Source organism: Monodelphis domestica, chromosome 4 (genome assembly GCF_027887165.1).
Source record: "Monodelphis domestica isolate mMonDom1 chromosome 4, mMonDom1.pri, whole genome shotgun sequence".
Classification (NCBI taxonomy): Eukaryota; Metazoa; Chordata; class Mammalia; order Didelphimorphia; family Didelphidae; genus Monodelphis; species Monodelphis domestica.
Genome location: NC_077230.1, coordinates 249,616,174 through 249,635,797, shown reverse-complemented (window position 1 = coordinate 249,635,797; position 19,624 = coordinate 249,616,174). Strand labels below are relative to the sequence as shown.

Sequence of the window (19,624 nt, the reverse complement as noted above, 5' to 3'; positions counted from 1 at the left end):
AAAATGATTGGGTTTTTGTATGTTTGTTTAAAAAAAAAAGTAACCCATCACAAATTTGCATGCCATCCTTGCACAGAGGTCATGCTAATATCTGTATCAGTCCAATTTTGGTATACGTGCTGCTGAAGTGAGCACATGATATTTTTAAAATGCTGTCAGGATTGTCCCATTCTTCTTTCTACCCTCACTACCTCAAGAATGGGAAACTGAATTTAACTAAGTACAATCTGAAATGTAGGTTTCGATTTGCAATATACTTAAAATGAGTTATATATCTGGTTTCTTTCTCTATGCAATTGAATATTTATGATTTGTGTGTGTTTTTATCTATTCCTATAATTTCTAGTACAAAGGGTAAAGTTATGCCCTGAGGAGACATGAATCTGTTGATTTTAATATTCTGAAAATCTCTGTTGACAGTTTTAAAATACATGACATAAGTTCTAAAGATTTTGACCTTAACCCTGAGATAAGCACTGCTTCACATTCACAATCTTTCATATTACCATTTGCCTACTCCCTCAACTATTAATGTGCTTTAGTGTTTGACAGGTTAATGATATTATTGGAGAGGTCTTTTTCAATTGATTTTTACAATAGCATTTCAACCAGTCTCGTAAAATGATATATTAAGAGAGACACAGAAAATATATATTTGGAATTGCTGAGATGCAAGATTTTTCCTGTCTTGAAGCATGACCTGTTTTTGTTAATGGAATAAAAGTTCCTGAATGGACAAATGGCACATTTTAGAATAGATTCTTGCCTCCTAAGATTTTATATTATGACATAGCTTTATAATGCTATCAACTGAGAAATTTATTAGACATTGCCAATACTTGAAGTTGTGGGAAGAAAAGGGTTATCAATTGGAAGGTTATTTTGTTTTGTCTTGTTTTGGGTGAATTCGTCTTGATTGACCTTTTCTGAGCCTATGCAAATCTCTTGAGAGTGACTTTCCTTTCCTTTCCTCATGACCTTCCATTCTATTATGTTTCCTATCTTTCTTTTTCCCTTACTATCCAATTTATCTTTCCTTTTCCCTGGAATGATTTAGTGTAAGCTTTTGCTTCATAGTTTTTGCTATCAGCCTACAATCTTAAGAAAGTATGGTCAGTGTTGATAACTGTTTAGAGTAAGAAACATTTCTTTTCCTCTTTTCTCCCACCTGAATCATTCAATTTTGAATATGAGAGTAAAGCATTCTACTCTGTTCTATGTATAAATTTTTTCTATATAAAACTTAGAAAAAACACTTATCCAGGCATTGCTTAAATGCACAAATATTATGGTTAACTGATCATCTCTTTAGGCATTTAAATCAATTAATGGATCATTTCAGTTAATGGGTAAGCATTCCTTATGCAGCCCAAATATACCTTTCGTGTAAATAATCTTAACTGCCCCACAATTCTAGTTCTTTCTTCAGGAGATACCTAGAAGCTTCAGCATCTTTCATAGTCCATCCCTTCAAATACTTGAAAATGGGGATCATAGAATGGGATTTTCTTTTCTGTTGCATTAATCCTATTTTTCAACAACATTCCAAAGCAATTAATTTTAATTTTTTTTCATCCCTGAAAGTTTTTCAACTCAGAGACAATACCTACCGAAAGTCCAAAAAAAAATCAATTTCTTCAAGTGATCTTTGTATGACAGTTTCCCATCTCTTCATATTCTTTTTCAAACCTTTTTGTAAAAAACTCTAATTTGTCAATGGATTTCTTACAAAGCTCCAAATGTCTTATTGTAAGAGAATACCGAGGCAATTTCCTATCTTGTTCTGTGCTCAAAAATTACCTTTAAACAATCTAAGATTGCATTATCTTTTTTTGTCATCCACACTACACTTAAACACCTACTGAACTAGCTGTCAATGAAAACATTTAGGACTTCTTCACATGGATGGCAATAAGCCAGATATCTGATATCTTGACTCCTGTACTTGATTTTTTATAGCCTAGTCACAAAGCCTTATATGTTACCATTAAATTTCACCTTGTTAAATTCAGTCCATTATCTCAACATATCTAGGTCTGTCTAAATTTTTATTCTTTTATCTCTTGTATTGACTATCTCTTCCAGCTTTATATCATCCAAAATTCTAAAGGAAACATATCTTGTGCAATTTAATTTCAACAATTAATGAAATGCTTAAAGTAACTGGATCAAAAAGAAATCTCTGTAATTTATCATTAGAAACTAATTCATGAAGTCATGGATCTATTAATCAATAATTTGGACACAATAATTGAAAGAGATAATAATCTAGCCCACTATATTCTTCATCAAACATTCCATCTTTTCATTAAGATGTATTAAAAGTGATTTTGTGAACTACCTTACCAAAACTCAGAAAATATAACATTTTCCTGATTTACCAGTATAGAAACCCTGTGAAAAAGGAAATTTGTTTAGTCTGGTCTGAGTTGTTCTTATTGACCTCTGATTACATTCTTATGATTTTTATTCACTTTCTAAGTATGCATCTACAATACATATAATCCTTTCTATAATTTCAGAAGCATCTAAATATACTGACATATATTTCCAATTATATCTCTCTCATGTCCTAAAACATGTTCTCCATAAATCAGGCGCTTGATAAATGCTTGTAAAATGAATGAACTTTGTAGAATGAATGAATGAATTTTTCTGAGGCTAGTCATCAAACTGATTGGTTTACATTTAATGAATCTCAATATTTTCTTCCATTTTGAAAATCACAATATTTGTCCATCTCCATTTTTGTGGACTTAGAAGTTAATGAAGTTAAAATTTTGTCAGAACATTTTTAGCAGAAAGATAATTTCAGTTAATACCCAGCTTACTTCCATCAATACTATATCTCACTTCCTTGCCTCATTTGTAATATTTTTAGAAAAGCATAATTTATGTCCTAAAATCTAATGCATTTGTTGTATACTCCAAGAATAATATCAGTCCCAGTAATTTCATTGAAATATAGTCATATGGGGCAGCTATCTGGCTCAGTGAACTGAGAACCTGGCATTGAGATGGGAGGTTGTGAAATCTGACCTCAGATACTTCCTAACTGTGAGACCTGGCCTAAGTCACTTAAGTCTCATTGTCTAGCCCTTACCACCTTGCAACCAATATACAGCATTGCTTCAAAGTTGGAAGGTAAGCATTTAAAACAAAGAAACATAGATTAACATGCACCTGCCTTTGAGTTTATAAATTTCAATATGGTTGTTTATATTCTTGACTTGTGGCTAATTCTTTCCCTGCTAAAACAAGCATAATAAAACCCTTTGTTGTGTCTTTTTAAAAAAATGTTCAACATTTCATTACTGTGTTACAATTTTGAATCCTAACACAAAATTTGTGGAAGTAGGGAGAAGAAGTCAACAATATCTTGAAAAGAGAGCTTGGGAAGAAAAAGAAGAGCCAACCTTTTATGAGACTAATGCTAGTCAGCAAATCATTCAGAAGCTAGCAGATACTCAATGAATGCTTTTTGATTGATTCCTCTTTTTGTCCATTGTTAAATATTCTGTCTCAATGATAACAAATACATAGGAAGAGAAAACAATTTCACACAGATTCCTCAACTCAACTTAAAGAGATATTGAAGAATTCATGTTATCCAAAAATAATGAAATATTCATTTCTATTGCACTAATCCCATTTTTGACAACTTTCCAAAGCAATTATTTTTTTAAATTCTTTATCCCTGAAGGCTTTTCAACTCAGAGACAATGCTTTCTAAAAGTAAAAAAAAAAAAAGATATTTCTTTTTAAATGGGCATATCTTAAATAAATGTGTAGGTATGTATATGCATTTTTATCTTCACTGAATTTTTGTTCTTTTCAACAGAAATGGAAAATAATACATGAATAAACTAAATATAGAATAAGAGAAATAATTACTGTTAAAAACCTGGACATTCAGACTCAAGGTTTATACATTACTTGCTCAAAATGAAAAATAAAGGACTGCTTCCTTCTCTAAAAGAGAAATTTTTATCTAGAGTTGAATAAGTTCATGGTGGCCAAGGTCACCATAGCAGAGCCTGTCTCCTCGATTAAGTGAGAAAATTTTTAGAAAATTTAGACCTTCCTATAATCTAATATTTTCATTTATGATATACTACTGTGATATATATAGCATATAGCAATATATAGCATAATCATAATTGTCCTATTTTAATATTCTATAGGCATAAGCAATGTTCTTTACTCAATGCATTATATCAATAATACACAAAATAATATATTATTTGGAAAATTATAGATATTAATATTTTAAAAAAGGAAATCAAAGCACCATGAGGCAAGAGAACATATAAAGTAGCAGATTAGATGCAGCTACATGATTACCATGTGATCAGTTTAATATGTCTTTCCTGACAAAATGATCTTCTTTGTCATAAGAAACAATATATTTAGAAAATGAATCAACAAAATATCAGTATTGGGCAACAAGAAAATAACAAAAATAATGAATCAAAAATGCTGTTATTTGCCAATTATTTTACTATTATCTATTGCTATTTAAAGGCCCCAAGTGGTATTCTTTTCTTGGTCCATCAAAATTTTCCACCCTTCCTCATTATTGTTTCTATTTTATCATTTTCTTTTTCTTTTTCTAAATATATACAACTATGTTAAATTAAGGAAAATGCATCAGTATAAAAATTTGAGGTCAATCTACCCTTGTAGTGGTTTTTGTAGTTTAAAAGACTGATACATACAAAAATATCTTCAAGCATGATCTGTGAATAAGAAAGGTATATAGTGGCATATGAAGATTGAGGAAAGAAAGAATTATTACATATTGAACTATTTTATATAAGTTCTCTAGATGGATAGTTAGTGGGAACTGAACAGGAAAAAGAAATCAGCTCAAATTTCCTTGCTTTCAGTAATCTCAGATGCCTCAAAACTTAAAGAGCCCATTTCTATTATACTAATATGCTCCTAGTAATTCTACATGGCAACTAATCAAAGAAGGTAACCTTCTCAGAAGACTCAATATCTTCCATGATCCTGAAGATCAATGGAATGAAAAAAGGTTAGAGCCAGTTGTCAATGTTAGCGTAGATACAAGAACCTTAAAATGCATTATTAAGGATTTTTATAACTAGAAAAGAGAATGGCCATATTGTAAGAATGAAAGTTAATAGATGGACAACCTATCTGGCATCTTAATAATGCAAACAACTTAAAATCCACTTAAAGTGGGTTGATCATCTTACTAGGATGCATGAGATAATATGAATATGAATTACAAAGGATTAGATGGTTTGCATGGGTTATATCCTATCTAGTGGAAATAGTCATACTCATTGAATGTTGTATCTTCAAGGTATCAAAATGCTATTGATTAGAAGAAAGCATTGGTTTTGGAATCATAGTATCTAAATACAAAGTCTAGAGCTATTAATTAATTAATTAATTAATTAATTATCTTTGTGATCCTGTACAAGTCACTTAACATCCCTGCACCCTAAATATCATCCATTAAAATGGGAAGATTGTGCATTCCTATGGTTCCTTTATAGATCTAAATCCTATGATTCTTTAGTTCTGTTTCAAAAAATTCATATCAATATCCAATTCTATGCTACGTAGTCTATAGAATAAAGCAGTAATATATAGTTTTATTATGGTATCTTTGACTCCTATATTAGCGGAGCTGTAAAGGACATGTAATGGACTTGAGTCCCAAGAGACACAGTTAAAATCGTACAGGAAGGTAGCAATGAAATTACCAATCTCTTTGGATATGTTTCAATAGTTTTGCTTTGTTCTCTTCCATAGGGAAAGGTGGGATATTAAAGGGTATAATGTGCCTTTGTTCATGGACAAATGATGAGGTATTATCAGACTTTCACAAAAGCAGTTATTGGCACTCTAGCACATTTTATTTGCTTGGGTTGGTTTTTAAAATCCCTATAAGATATATGGAATTTTACTGGAACCATTGATTTTCATGACAGTAGGTTAATGACTCACTGAACTGATAGAAATATGCCAACATGATTTACAAGAAAAGAGTAGTGGTCACATAAAAGACTTAGTTGCTATTTTTCATGCTTATTTTAAGGTTTTGTTGTGTTTTTTTATAAATATGCCAGGTTAAAAATCATAACAATGTAAAAATCTCTAGTTGATAAGGACAGAATGGATCAACTCAGTACCTTTTAGTCCTTTTGAATTTGGAGGCCAATGAAAGCTTCACAGTAAATCATTCCCCAGACCCTTTTAATCTTTTTCTACCTATAGCATGTCCACAGGGACTCAGTATCACAAAATGCCCTCTCAAAGCTAAGAGGAAACCATTAATTTATTTCTGTATTAATCCTGAACAAGCATGAGAGAGGAATACCTTAATGACAGTTCCAATTTGAGACTGCTTTGAAAACCAACTTAGATACTAAAGACTTTTTTCATCATTAATAGCTTAAAATCTTCACAAACACATTGATAAAAAAAAATACTCCAGAAAAATCAAGAAGATAAACTCCTGTAGCTTTATATCAAAGCTTTTAAATTTATCCCTCACATAACAACCTAAAATATTCAAAACATTACATAGTCATGAAAATACTAGGGCTTGATGAATTGAATCAGCAATTAGGTTTCTTTTCGAGCCCATGATGTTCAAAGCATTTCACTTAGTCTATCTCATTTAGCTATCAGGAGTAACTCATAGGTAAAGATCATAGGATGAGAAATTATTCTATGTCAGTTTCATTTTCAATTTTGAAAGAAAAATAGAGAATAACAAATTGTTGTCTCTACAGAAGATCTTTGACCTTAAAGTGGTTAGTCTAAACCACTTTTCTATCAGACCACTAAACCAAAGCCAAAAGAGTCACTGTCTAAGATCACAGATATAAGTGGAAGGAATTAATTACCAGCCTATATTTACTTGACTTCTAATTAAATACTTATAATGCAATTTCCACTATCCTTTTTTGTCTGTGTTTTTTTTTAATTCTGAAAGTAATGCACACCACATAAAATGAACATTTCCCTGTACATTATAGAAGTTTGTAAATTTAAATAATATTATATTATTAATAATGATTTTAGCATATATATAAACATGCATACACACGTATACATATATATGTATCTCTTTGAACTTTACAAAGAATTTCACACATTACCTCTTTCTATCCTCACAGCAACCCTGGGAGGTGGGTGCTATTATCACTCCTATCATAAAGATAAGGAAACTAAGTCTGAGAAGTTAAATAATTTGCCCAGGGTTGCATAGATAGTAAGTGTTAGATGCAGTATTTATATTCATCTCTTTTTTATTCCAAATTCACTATTTTGTTCAATGTACTATCTAGATGCATAAAAAATATATGTCTATTATGAAGATCTTGTTTTTCCCTGAAACATATATTCTAACACATAACATTCAAAGCTGTCCTGCTTATCAGGGTTTCATTCTGGTTTTCCTTCTCTTTTCTGTTGCTTTGTTCTCTTCCCCCTGCCCCCAAGGGGAGAATAGGAAAAGACTAATGCCAAGTTATCTAAGGAGGAGCAAACCAAAACAGGTCAGAAAATCAGTTTCATGCAGAAACTTAACCGGTCAGAGTTCCCTTGGAGTCACAATAGAGTCAGGTCTACCCATGATTATCCCTCCAAACCCTGTCCTTCCAGCTCTGGTGAGATAAGGAGACTCAGTCTTTAAAACATAAACATGCATGCATATATACACAGGAAGAAAAAAATCCTACATTAGTGACATACAAAATATATCCCATTTTTCATTTTGAGTTCATCTTCCTTTGTCAGTATAGTTTTCTGTGTCTTGTTAATGAAGGTAAAATAATGTTTTCTGGAATCCATGGTTCACTACACTTATTATCCATGAGCCTAGTTTTTTGAAATAAACCCATGTGAGAATTTTCACCCTGGAAATGTATATACTTGGGTGCAATCAGAGAAATATATACTATACAAATAAATTTATATTTGCAAAATCTAAAACTTAAAGGACTCAAAAAGGAAATCCAGGTGAATGAATCATATCTCATCCAGAAAGGCACAGTTAACTGCATTACAGGCATAGGTTAAAGAAACCTCTTTTAATCTTTTCCTGTTATCCCTTTTTTTAATTTTTTAAATTTTTATTTAGATGATTTAAAAAATTTTCCATGGTTACAAGATTCATGTTCTTTTTCTCCACTCCCCCTAGCCCCTTGTATATCTGACATGCAATTCCACTAGCTTTTACATGTGTCATTGATCAAGACCTATTTCCATATGATTAACATTTGCACTAGGGTGATCTTTTAGAATCTATATCCCCAATTATATCCCCAACAACCCATATGATCAAGCAGTTGTTTTTCTTCTGATCCTTTTCCCACAGTTATTCCTCTTGATGTGGATAGCATTTTTTCTCATGAGTCCCTCCTAATGGTTCTGGATCATTGCATTTCTCCTAGTAGAAAAGTCCATTACATTCTATTTTACCACAGTGTATCAGTCTCTGTGTACAATGTTCTCCAGGTACTGCTCCTTTCACTCTGCATCAATTTGTGGAGGTCATTCCAGTTCACATGGAATTCCTCCAGTTTATTATTCCTTTGAGCACAATGTTATTCCATCACCAGCATATACCACAATTTATTCAGCCATTACCCAATCAGAGGGCATCCCCTCATTTTCCAATTTTTTGCCACTACAAACAGCATGACTATGAATATTCTGGTACAAGTCTTTTTTCCTTATTATCTCTTTGGGGTACAAACCCTGCAGTGCTATGGCTGGATCAAAGGGCAGACTGTCTTTTAGTGCCCTTTGGGCATAGTTCCAAATTGCCTTCCAGAATGGTTAGATCAATTCACAACTCCACCAGCAATGTGTTAATGTCCCAATTTTGACACATTCCCTCCAACATTCATTACTTTCCTTTGCTGTCATGTTAGCCAATCTGCTAGGTATGAGGTAATACCTCAGAGTTGTTTTGATTTGCATTTCTCTGATTATAAGAGATTTAGAACACTTTTTCATGTGCTTATTAATAGTTTTGATTTCTTTATCTGAAAATTGCCTATTCATGGCCCTTGCTCATTTATTAGTTGGAGAATTGTTTGATTTTTTGTACAATTAATTTAGATCCTTATAAATTTGAGTGATTAGACCTTTGTCAGAGGTTTTTGTTATAAACATTGTTTCCCATTTTGTTGCTTCCCTTCTAATTTTGATTGCATTTATTTTCTTTGTACAAAACCTTTTTAATTTAATGTGATCAAAATTATTTATTTATTTTACATTTTGTAATTTTTTCTAACTCTTCATGGTCTTAAAATCTTTCCTTTCCCAATGATCTGACATGTATACTATTCTGTGTTCACCTAATATGTTTATAATTTCCTTCTTTATGTTCAAGTTATTCACCCATTCTGAGTTTATCTTGGGTAGGGTGTGAGATGTTGATCTAAACCTAATCTCTCCCATACTATTTTCCAATTTTCCCAGCAGTTTTTGTGAAATAGTATATTTTTTCCCAAAAGCTAGGATCTTTGGGTTTATCATAGAATGTCTTCCTCAGATCATTTAACCGAAGTCTATTCTTCTGTCTCTTAGCCAGTACTTGTTTTGATGAGCACTGCTTTATAGTACAGGTTAAGATTTGGTACTGCTAGGCCACCTTCCTTCTCATTTTTAAAATTATTTCCCTTGATATGCTTGATCATTTGTTCTTCCAAATGAACTTTCTTATTATTTTTTTCTAATTTGGTAAAAATGTTTCTTGGTAGTTTGATGTGTATGGGACTAAATAAGCAAATTAGTTTGGGTAGGATTGTCATTTTTATTATGTTAGCTCATCCTACCCTTGAGCAATTAATGTTTTTCCCATTATTTAGATCTAGTTTTAATTGTGTGGAGAGTGTTTTGTAGTTGTGTTCATATAGTTCCTGTGTTTGTCTTGACAGGTAGATTCCTAAGTATTTTATATTGCCTAGGGTGGTTTTAAATTGAATTACTCTTTCTAACTCTTGCTGCTGGGATGAGTTGGATGTATATAGAAATTCTGATGATTTATATGGGTTTATTTTGTATCCTGCAACTTTACTAAAGTTGTTGATTATTTCGATTAGCTTTTTGGTTGAATCTCCAGGATTCTTTAAGTAGACCATCATATCATCTGTAAAGACTGATTGCTGGGTCTCCTCATTGACTATTTTAATACCTTTAATTTCTTTTTCTTCTCTAATTACTATTGCTAGTGTTTCTAGTACAATGTTAAATAATAGAAGTGATAATGGGCATCCTTGTTTCACTCCTGATCTTATTGGGAAGGCTTCTAATTTATCTCCATTGCAGATGATGTTGCTGATGGTTTTAGATATATACTGTTTATTATTTTTAGGAAAACCTCTTCTATTCCTATGCTTTCTAGTGTTTTCAATAGGAATGGGATTTGTGTTTTGTCAAAGGTTTTTCTGTATCTATTGAGATAAACATGCGATTTTTGTCAGTTTGCTTGTTGATATGCTCAATTATATGAATGGTTTTCCTAATATTGAGCCATCCTTGCACTCCTGGTATAAATTCAATCTGATCATAATGAATAACACTTGTGATAACTTGATGGGCTCTTTTTGCTAGTATTCTATTTAAGATTTTTGCATCTGTATTAATTAAGGAGATTTGTCTATAGTTTTCTTTCTCTGTTCTTGATCTATCTGACTTTGGAATCATTACCATATTTGTGTCATAAAAGGAATTTGGTAGAACTCCCTCTTTGCTTATTCTGTCAAATAGATTGTATAATATTGGATTTGTTGTTTTTTGAATGTTTGATAGAAATTCACTTTTGAATCCATCAAGCTTTGGGGATTTCTTTCTTAGGGAGTTCTTTGATGGCTTGTTCAATTTCTTTTTCTGATATGGGGTTATTTTTTCTTCTGTTAATCTAGGCAATTTATATTTTTGTAAATATTCCTCCATATCACCTAGATTGCCATATTTATTGCCATATAATTGGGCAAAATAGCTTTTAATGATGGCCTTAATTTCCTCTTCATTAAAGGTGAGGTTTCCCTTTTCATCTTGGATACTATTAATTTTGTTTTCTTCTTTCCCCTTTTTATTAGATTGACCAGTACTTTGTCAATTTTATTTATTTTTCAAAGTACCAGCTTCTGGTCTTGTTTATTAATTCAATAGTTCTTTTACTTTCAATTTTATTAATTTCTTGTTTAATTTTTAGGATCTTTAATTTAGTTTTTATCTGCGGATTTTTAATTTGTTCACTTTCTGGTTTTTTAATTTGCATGCCCAATTCTTTGACTTCTGCCCTCCCTAATTTGTTAATATATCAACTCAAGGATATGAATTTCCCCCTTAGTACTGCTTTGTCAGCATCCCATAGATTTTGAAAAGATGTTTCAACATTTTCATTTTCTTCAATGAAATTATTTAGTGTTTTTATGATTTGCCCATTAACCGATTTTGGAGAATCATATTTTTTAATTTCCAATTAATTATTGATTTTTCTCTCCATGTAACCTTAATAATTATTATTTTTATTTTATTATGATCTTAAAAGTTTGTATTTATTATTTCTGCTCTTTTGGACTTGTTTACCATATTTTTATGCCCTAGTACATGGTCAATCTCCACATATCTATTAACTCTAATTTTTCTAAGATTTCATTCATATCTCTTATCTCTTTCTTGTTTATTTTTGGGTTGATTTATTTAAGATCTGATAGAGGAATGTTCAGGTCTCCCACTAATATAGTTTTATTTTCTATTTAATCCTTGAGCTCCACTAGTTTCTCCTTTAGAAATCTGGATGCTATACCATTTGGTGCATACATGTTTAGTACTGATATTTTCTCGTTGTCTACACTGCCTTTTATCAGGATGTAATTACCTTCCTTATTTCTTTTAATCAGATCTACTTTTACTTTGACTTTGTCAAATATCATAATTGTAACACCTGCCTTCTTTTACTCATTAGAAGCCCAATAGATTTTGCTCTTGCCTTTGACCCATAACCTTTGTGTGTCTACCTGCCTTATGTGTGTTTCTTGTAAACAATAGCTGGTAGGATTTTGGTTTCTAAGCCACTCTTTTTTTTTTGCTTCTTCTTTATGGGTGAGTTTATACCATTCACATTCAAAGTTATGATTCCTACCTGTGTATTCCCCAACATTTTGATTTTCTCTCCTTGTCCTTCCCTTTTCTTTTTCAATATTTCTTTCTACACCAATGTTCTGTTTTTAATCAGTCTCCCTATTCCCCACCCTTATTTTACTTTCTTTTCTCCCCCCTCCCTTCTTATTTCTCTCTTAGTTTTCTTTTGGGGTCTTTTTATGCTACCCCATACACTCTTACTGCCTAATATTGCTTCCCTCCTCACCTTCCCTACCCCCTCCCTTTTCATTCCCCTTTTATTTTTTTAGGATCTATTAAATTCTATTCCTTCTCTCTTGTTTTGTTAAATGATATGGTGGTAGGAAGGGAAAATACCTTAGTTGTATAGACCTAACATTTCTTATAACTTCTTTTTTAGATATTTCCCCCTTCCTACTACCTCACACTGCCATCCTAGTCCTTGCTTAAATCTGTTATAGTTGAAAATATCCCCACTGGAAAGTAGGTTTTCAGAGGCCAAATCCAAAAGCTCTATCTGCTTATGAAATGAGAAAGTAGTAACCAGATCTCCATTAAACTTGGATTGGTTACATTTTTATACTTACTTAATTTCACCACTCTGTAGATGCCTCCACTTTGCAGTCCCCTCATCTGATTCATAAGTCATTGGCCTGAACCATTATTTTGTCTAGTGCCTATGCCACATAAATTCATTTCACTCTCTGCTCCATTCCTGACAAGCTAGGCTTTTCTATTTACTTCTCTAGCAACTTTTCCCCATGTATGACCCTCTTTCCCTGTCTTCTCTCTCTAGCTTCTTTTTATGTATTGTCTTTCCCTTTTAAAATGGGAACTCTTTTACAGTGTGGGAACATTTTTTCTTGTATTTGTATCCCCAATGATTAGCACAGTGTCTGGCCCATAATAAATGTTTAATTACTGCTCCATCTTTCCAAATCATATAAGAAACTGGATAAAAAATTGTATGAATTTTATATGATTCGCTCTCTTAAGTAAAAAAAGACTTGTCACTACTTTTCTATCACTGAACTTAAAATCTAAATTACCTACCTATTCTTTGGCTTGTTTGATTTTTCTCCTTCCTTTTCTCCAGACCATTAAAAATGCTGACAAACTGAGGCCCCTTTTCTTTATTGTTCAGGTGCTGATTATGCAGTGTTCATTGGAGCATGCATTTTATGAATGTTGTGCCCCAGGATTATAACCAGATGTGTAAAGAATATGTAAAACACAACATATTAATTGACATAAATGTATAACTCACCATAGAAATGACTATATTAGTATAAGTGAAGAGAAGAGAGTGAAGTAAAAATGCACAAAATTAGTGTTAATGAGATAAGTGGCGACATAAGGAAATATAATCTCAAAAATAGAACTTGAAAAAAATTAAATAGGCAATAGATAACAAAAGGTGGCATATGAAAGGGTATAGAAAATATTTACTATTAGTAAATGAACATAAAGAATTGCTGGCAAATAAAATAATCCTGTTGATTAGGACATGGGGAAGTTCACCTCAAGTGCAAAAACAGAGCAAAGAGGAAAAGCAAGTGATGGCTCTTTCACAAATCTTATTCTTTCTAACAATTACAAAAGAGTATGTGGCATGCCTCATTATAGCTGTAGAATGATCAAGAGTGCTTGGTGACTAAACTCTGAATGAAGAAAATTGCCATGGTAATTGCTTTAAATTATTAATTTCAATATTTAAGTGCTTACTCAAGACACTGTGCTAAGCATTGAAGATACTAATCAATAGTGGATAAATATGTATTAATTGTTTACTATTTGCCAGGCACTGTGCTAAGCTCTGTCAATACAACAAATATTCAAAACAGTCTCTACCCTAAAGGAGTTGACAATCTAATCAGGGAGACCATAGCAAACAAATATGTACAAAGCTATATATAGGAGAATTATGAAATAACTAAAAGAGTGAAACTTCTAGAACTAAGATTAGTTGTGAAAAGCTTTCTATAAAAGATGTAATTTTAACTAGGACTTAAAGGAACCCAGTAACCAGAGATGAAAAAGGAGAAAATTTTAGATATGGAGGATAGCCAGAGAAAATGAGTTACAGAGAAATAGTGAGTCCTGGTGATGGAACCACAAGGAAATTATTATTACAGAATTACAGAATATTACAAAATGTTATTACAGAATCAAAGAATATGAAGCAGTAATAAAACAGTCCTCCCACTAGAGAGGTTATGTTCTACTGGAAAGGAAGGAAAAGAGAAAAAAATTTACATGATAAGCACAACTATAGGCAAAGTTATTTTCAGAAAGAGTGGTAGCTAATTCCAGGAGAATCAGGAAAGGCCTCATGTGGAAGGTAGAAAATAAAAGAAAAAAAAAAGAAAAGAAAACTAGAGATTCCAAGGTTCATTCCTTTAAACAATGAATAAAATACTTATTAAATGCCTAGAAAACACTTGAACAATGTGCTATATGCCCAGGATACAGAGATAAATACCTAATAACCCCTGCCTCCAAGGAGCTTATATTCTTGAAAAGAAAAACATGTATTCTACAGTCAGACAAAATTATAGTCAAGATTATAAAAACTAATAGGAATGGAACTTGCTTTTGAAAAACTCTAAATGAAAACTGAAAGTCTTCTGTCAATATTTCCTTCAAATTTACCAGGTTCATATATCAATGATCCTTACTTCTGGTCCTATTTTATTTTTGTTAACAAAGAAACACACATCAGAATGGGGTCAGAGGAAGAGTATTCATATCTGTGAACAAACTATCCAGCCAGGCTGAATGTTATGGCTAAGGGTAAAATATTTCTTGTGTCAAACCTGCTTGAAGTCCTAAGAAAACCCCAAGTAGATGTTTCTGTGGAGACCTCAGACCTTAATTTGAAGTAGAAATGGTCAGAGTGCCCATGGGTTAGAAAATAGATTTATCCCTGCAGGATAAAAATGAATTCATACAATGCCCAGCACTACATCAGATATAACTGTCCTTGAAAGAACTGTACAAGAAAACCAGCCACAGGTCCAAATGCTGCTTCTTTAGAAATTTGTTTCATCATGGTCATCTGAGTCCTGTAGCTGCTGAGTATGGACCTTTTTATGGCCACAGGTGTTGGCTTCATTACTGGATTACATATGGAGGATGACAAAGGCAAGCACAGAAGAAAACTGCCAACTCCTGGTGGTAACATCAAATTAGTACTAAAACTAAAATATGTATGTGTGCCAATTATCTTCTAAATTTATTGTTGTTGAGGAAAACAAAGTTTCTTTAAATAAAAGGCATTACCTATGTATTAATAGAAATTGCCATTGGTATAGAGGCAATAAAGTAAATTTGCAAAAAATCAAATTTTGCTTTGAAAACTAGAGATTCTGTATTAAATTTTTTTCTATTTTTGATTATAAGTGAGTAGAGAATGATTCTTACAAGAGTAAAGATCTAAATGTTCATTCACAATTGTATACGGTCAAAATATTGTTCAAATTTTAAAACTAAAAAGCCTTCAAAGAAATAAAAAATGCATTTTACCCATATTTCTAAGTAAAGAGATTTAGGATTTTTTAAATTTAGAGAGCACATCTATCTTCTTATTGGAGTTGAATATTTTCTGTACATCATTATTATTGTTGAAGGGAGGAGAAAAAAAACAAGGGCAGGAAGAAAATGTCTTAGTAGTCTTTTTGTTCTGCTTACAAAAATATCATTTATTATTTATCATTCTTATTATTCAATGCTTATGATCTAAACTGTGGTTACACAACTATTAAGGACAAGAATGGGGTTTTAAAACACATATCTCTGTGTGTGTGTATAAAAAACAGCCTTTTTTACCACTTACTTATCTAAAACAAGGCCCACCAAAAGCACAGTCAAATGAAACTTATCACCATGCACCTGATTTATTGCTCTCATAAAGACACAGTATGAACCATAGGAAATTATGTCCAAAGTAAAGTTATTAGTGTTAGTAGCATTCTTCATTGTTGCTTTTAAATGTTGAATTTTCAGTGGGTCTTCTTGATGCTTCATATAAATCAGATACCTCAGGAAATTAAAAAAAAAAGTTGTTTGTTTTCTGTCACACATCTGTCACCCATAATCAAGCGGATGCTTGAGAATGATGGCTGTTGCTGAAATGTGTGGAGTGGTTTGGGGAAGCTGTGAAGTGGTGAGAAGCTGAAGAGAAAGGAGAAATGAAATTATAATAACCACAAGATTAAAGTTATTATAAACTGGGTAAGGACATTAATGGAGGAAATAAAGGACAAGGAAATGATTGGGAAATATTATAAAGGAATATGCATGGTATATATAAGGTCTATATATAAAGGTAATAATAAAGGTAACAAGAGGAATGAAGAAAAACTTTTTGTTATAGCAGATTTCAGAACTATTCATAAATTTCTGAAAAAAAGGGGTTGGGCTTCAATAATTCAGACTAACATAAAAATCAGCCCTCCAAAGTAACAGAGTAATTAAACATTTTTATATGCTGGGTAGTAGATGAAACTTTCCCTTAGAACACATTTTCTCATCCTTCTTTGATTATCTTAGATCTCTGTGTAGCCATCAGTGTTGATGTTTTCACTAATGCTGCAATTTGAAACACTTCTAATGTCTTTGATTTTTTAAATTTTGATTTATGGATTTATTGTTTATTATATTGCCTTTACTTCCCCAGTATATGATTTTACCTGTCATCCCCTAGAGGGATGGAGAGAGAGACAGAGACAGACAGACAGACAGACAGACAGACAGAGACAAAGACAGAGACAGAGATAGAGACATCTGTTATATAACAAAAAAAAATGTGTTGAAAATCAGTTCAGCCAAATTAATAGTTATATTTTTTAGGTCTAACTGTTCAATATTCAAAATCCATAATTACTTCATTCTGGAAAGAAAGAGGGAGGCATATTCTTATATCTCCTCTTCAGGGTCAAGCTTGATCATTATAATTATATAGCATCAATTTTAAGTTTGTTATTATTAATCTTACTATTTTCATTTTCTAGTTATATTATATATTGTTTGCCTGGTTCTAGTTTCCTAGTTCATGTTGTATCCATTCATGCATTTTTCTTTAGTTTTCTTACATTTTACATTCATATTTTTTACAATGCAGTAACATTCAGTGACATTCATACACCATAATTTTATTAGTGATACCCTAACTAATGAACATTTGCTTTGTTTCCAGTCTTTGCTTCTATAAAAATTCCTGCTATAAATGTTAGGATACAATGGACTTTCTTTTAAAATTGGATCTCCTTTGGTTATATATCTAACAGTGAATCCCCTTGGTCAAAATTTATGTAATACTTGAATTTTCATCTAATTTACTTATTTTTACCAATTTGCATATTTACATATTTATACAACCATATTTCTCTACTTTGCCCTAATTCACCAGTTAATTATTAGTTCACCAGTAATTTTGTTACTTCCATGATAATGATGATCAACTATTTCTTTTCTTCATATTTAATGTTTGTTTAGCTCATTATGTATCTGTGTTGCCTATCCAAAATATGCATATTGAATGCCTAATCAAATATTATATATTATATAAAAATCTTGTATTATATTTATTTCACAGGTGATTATATCAATCAACAAATATTTTTAAATGTTTATTGTATATCAAGTCCTGTAATAGGCACAGGGAGGATACATTAAAAAATGAAAAAAAAATTATCACTCAAGGAGCTTATAGTCTGATGGATTAGACAATGTTTCAGTGTCTCTAATATGCCAGGTACTATGCTAAATGCTGGGGATATAAAGAGGCAACGAATAGGATCTGCCCTCCAGGATCTTATGATCTAATGGGGAGATAATATGCTGACAGATATGCACAAAGTAAGTTATAAACATGATAGAGAGGAGGTAATAACAGAGTGAAGGAATTGGGAAACACATTCTGAAGAACTGGGATTTTACTTGAGAGCTGAAGCCAGGTATGTGCGAAATACATATGAAGTAAGTATAAAATGCAAACATTATTAGAGTAAGGAACAATGTAATTGTAGGCCTCCTGAAGGAATTGGGTTTTGGAATTTATTTTCTTTTTTTTTTAAACATTGTTTTATTTGGTCATTTCCAAACATTATTCATTGGAAACAAAGATCATTTTCTTTTCTTCCCTCCCCCCCCCACCTCTCCTATAGCCGATGTGCAATTCCATTGGGTATCACATGTGTTCTTGATTCGAACCCATTTCCATGTTGTTGGTATCTGCATTAGAGTATTCATTTGGAGTCTCTCCTCAGTCGTATCCCCTTCACCCCTGCAGTAAAGCAGTTGCTTTATCCTCTGCTTGTGGATAGTGTTTTTTAGATCCCTGCAGATTATTCAGAGACACTGCTTTGACACCAATGGAGAAGTCTATTACCTTCAATTGTACCACAGTGTGTCAGTCTCTGTGTACAATGATCTCCTGGTTCTGCTCCTTTCTCTCTGCATCACTTCCTGGAGGTTGTTCCAGTCTCCATGGAACTCCTCCACTTTATTATTCCTTTTAGCACAATAGTATTCCATCACCAACATATACCACTATTTGCTCAGCCATTCCCCAATTGAAGGGCATCCCCTCATTTTCCAATTTTTGGCCACCACAAAGAGCGCAGCTATGAATATTTTTGTACAAGTCTTTTTCTCCATTATCTCTTTGGGGTACAAACCCAGCAGTGCTATGGCTGGATCAAAGGGCAGACAGTTTTTTATCGCCCTTTGGGCATAGTTCCAAATTGTCCTCCAGAATGGTTGGATCAATTCACAACTCTACCAGCAATGAATTAATGTCCCAACTTTGCTGGATCCCCTCCAGCATTCACTACTTTGCTATCATGTTAGCCAATCTGCTAGGTGTTAGGTGATACCTCAGAGTTTTGATTTACATCTCCCTGATTATAAGATGTAGAACACTTTTTCATGTGCTTATTAATAGTTTTGATTTCTTTGACTGAGAACTGCCTGTTCATGTCCCTTGCCCATTTATCAATTGGAGAATGGCTTGATTTTTTTGTACAATTGATTTAGTTCTTTGTAAATTTGAGTAATTAAACCTTTGTCAGAGGTTTTTATGAAGATTGCTTCCGAATTTGTTGCTACCCTTCTGATTTTAGTTACATTGGTTTTGTGTGTACAAAAACTTTTTAATTTGATGTAGTCAAAATTATTGATTTTACATTTTGTGACTCTTTCTAAGTTTTGCTTGGTTTTTAAGTCTTTCCCTTCCCAAAGGTATGACATGTATACTATTCTGTGTTCACCTAATTTACTTATAGTTTCCTTCTTTATGTTCAAGTCATTCACACATTTTGAATTTATCTTGGTGTAGGGTGTGATGGAATTTATTTTCTAAAACTTTTCATTTTCAATTTTCCCTGTAATAACATAAAATTAATAGTATCAAAAACAAAAAGTATGATATATGTTAATTTATATAGTATATAGATTATAGGAATTGTTATACACTATAATCTATAAGACATATAATAGA

General features: G+C 32.1%; 1 protein-coding gene and 1 non-coding gene across 11 annotated transcripts in view; one reads left to right on the top strand and one right to left on the bottom strand.

Moving 5' to 3' along the window:
• GRIA4 (glutamate ionotropic receptor AMPA type subunit 4) overlaps window positions 1-19,624 on the top strand; it is a 478,222-nt gene that overhangs the window by 181,675 nt on the left and 276,923 nt on the right. The gene's annotated exons all lie outside the window — the stretch shown is intronic.
• Window positions 32-135, bottom strand: LOC130454129 (U6 spliceosomal RNA). The gene has a single exon (XR_008911813.1). It is a non-coding gene; the product is annotated as a U6 spliceosomal RNA (small nuclear RNA).